Source organism: Oncorhynchus mykiss, chromosome 5 (assembly GCF_013265735.2).
Source record: "Oncorhynchus mykiss isolate Arlee chromosome 5, USDA_OmykA_1.1, whole genome shotgun sequence".
In the NCBI taxonomy this organism is placed as follows: Eukaryota; Metazoa; Chordata; class Actinopteri; order Salmoniformes; family Salmonidae; genus Oncorhynchus; species Oncorhynchus mykiss.
Window position 1 is genome coordinate 54016313 of NC_048569.1, and position 2805 is coordinate 54019117.

The following is a 2805-nucleotide window of genomic DNA, read 5'->3' on the forward strand; positions in this document are numbered from 1 at the left end:
AGTGACTTTCTGTTAGCTCCCCTTTCTGTTTGAGCGACATTATTTGGTTTTCTTGCTGGGGAATTTACCACTCCAAATGAACTAAAGTGTTATATTCCTCACATTTCTCGATGTATTCTACTATGGAGACGAAAATAATTCCATTCAAGTTGTTTTTGTTGTAAAAAAAAACAAAAAACAGCTGCCTTTGACACAACATAAACTTTGCTGTATTTAACCATTCTATCAAGAATATAAAGACTATGGCAAAGCCAACCTCATTTGGCCCAGCCAGCATCACTCATGGCCCGTTACCATAGAAACAGATAGTTGTTTAGTGTAGCTGGTTAGCTAGCAACATTTTCGTTTAGGAATTTGTAATCCATGACAAATTATGTGTGTACGGGTTGAACAAATTGCTGCATCGCTTGTGCGGGAATTTCTCTGTCGGAAGGTAGGTGGAGATATGTGCACATTTGAAATAGGAATAAAATGCAAACGCTTAGTTATCTCTCAGCTGGCTAACGCGTTAGCCCGTCGAACGTAAAACAACAGCACCATATAATCTGGATTTGTGAAAAGTGTGTTTACAAACAGATAATATTAAAGAATGTAGCTAGACAGTCAGAGAACGTAGCTAGCATTATTAGCCATAATTTGAACGGGTAACGTTACAGTTGTGCTAGCTAACAACACGCTCAGTCCATGTTTGTTTACCTGCACACACTAAATTACGGGGAGCAAACGATTGCTTGCATGGCTAAAGTCAAGCGCATCAGATGCCAGCATCAGCAATAAGCCCGACCTGCGACAGATGTTTTACCTGATCAGTCTAAGAAAAACAAGGTAATCTAGCTAGCTAGCTAGCTAATACAACAAAGATGCGTTTGAATTTATTGAGAGTGGAAATGGAACATAACTATGTATTAACTAATATGCTGATTGTAATATTTTATTCAATGATAAAGACTGTCCCTTAAAATCAATGTTGGAAATCATTGTAAGACATCATACTAGACATAAAGATGACAGGACAGGCTTCAACAGCGATGCCATCCAGACCAAATCAACTTATTATATACAGAAGTTATTGACAAAGTTTCCAACAGTGACACAAACAGTGTATGATGACAACCTCAGCACAGAAGAGAACACTACTGAATTTATTTTCAACAAAACTGAAATGTCAAGGTATTCATCATAAACTAAAGGCATTTTACTAGATCCTCTCAGCAACCAGAACTAGATCTCAGCTGTCATGAGGAACTAGGCAACATGTTAGTTAGATTATTTGCAAGGGTTCTGTGTTGATGTCTTCTTTGTGATTTGTTTCTGTCACAGGTCGCTTACAGAGGTTGTCTGCCCATCACATTGTACATTATCATCATTTGAAGCATCAGATACTCACCCCACAACTACCCAGAGAAGTATCTGGAGCCATAAACGTAGCCAGAGCCAGCAGGACCAACAGCCTGTACATTCCTTCCTAGATAATGACATCTCCACTAAGAGGGAATCCTTTTCAGACAGAAATAGTATTGTCACCTCAGAGAGTACTCATAAGAAGAAAACAAGCCGCCTCAGACAAGGTATGATTGCAGGTCCCCATAGCTAGTTCTTCCCAGGTACAGTGTTTGACTAAATGAAACCTGGGTAGTATTCATTAGTGAACACTGTAGTAAAACGCTTCCCAACGGAAAACAAAAAGGAGTTTTTTTTTAATTGGAGAAGTTCAGTGCCTCCCTGTTTGACTGTTTTCTCCAGTTTGGTGCCTTGTGAATACAACCCTGTATTGGTATAAGGGATTTGTATATTCATAATCATGGGTACAGCATCTTCACTGAACTGACACTTGTGATACATACAACTGATGAAAGCTCACTATTCCCTTATTTGGTGATTTGAATTGTGTTTTCTCTAAGGAATCCAATAGATAATGCCAGACTCGACACCCTAATCTTCTTCTGGTAAATGATGAAGACAGCAAAAACAGCAGAGATGGGCCTCCATTGATTGTCCAGTCACAGAGAATGGTTACGGGGCTGACCGAGCTCTCCCCTGCTGAGAGAAAGCCAACAGCCACGTAGCACACCGGGGAAAGGAAGTGATGAAGATGGATATGGGTTTGAGAGAGTAGGAAAAAACAAGTAAGGAGCGTTGAGTTTCCTTCAACTGTTTTCATGATCAGAGAATTTCAGATTTCTTACTGTTGCCTATTTAATATATTTGTATTTACACTGCTCAAATAAATACAGGGAACACTTAAACAACACAATGTAACTCCAAGTCAATCACACTTCTGTGAAATCAAACTGTCCACTTAAGAAGCAACACTAATTGACAATACATTTCACATGCTGTTGTGCAAATGGCATAGACAACAGGTGGAAATTATAGGCAATTAGCAAGACACCCCCAATAAAGGAGTGGACCTGCAGGTGGTGACCACAGACCACCTCTCAGTTCCTATGCTTCCTGGCTGATGTTTTGGTCACTTTTGAATGCTGGTGGTGCTTTCACTCTAGTGGTAGCATGAGACGGAGTCTACAACCCACACAAGTGGCTCAGGTAGTGCAGCTCATCCAGGATGGCACATCAATGCGAGCTGTGGTAAGAAGGTTTGCTGTGTCTGTCAGCGTAGTCTCCAGAGCATGGAGGCGCTACCAGGAGACAGGCCAGTACATCAGGAGACGTGGAGGAGGCCGTAGGAGGGGAAACAACCCAGCAGCAGGACCGCTACCTCCACCTTTGTGCAAGGAGGAGCAGGAGGAGCACTGCCAGAGCCCTGCAAAATGACCTCCAGCAGGCCACAAATGTGCATGTGTC

General features: G+C 41.5%; 1 long non-coding RNA gene across 1 annotated transcript; it reads left to right on the forward strand.

The window, feature by feature from the left end:
* Positions 1–298: 298 nt before the first annotated feature.
* Positions 299–2298, forward strand: LOC118964527. Its single transcript, XR_005051583.1, has 3 exons — positions 299–433; positions 1321–1568; positions 1902–2298. It is a non-coding gene; the product is annotated as an uncharacterized LOC118964527 (long non-coding RNA).
* Positions 2299–2805: the final 507 nt, after the last annotated feature.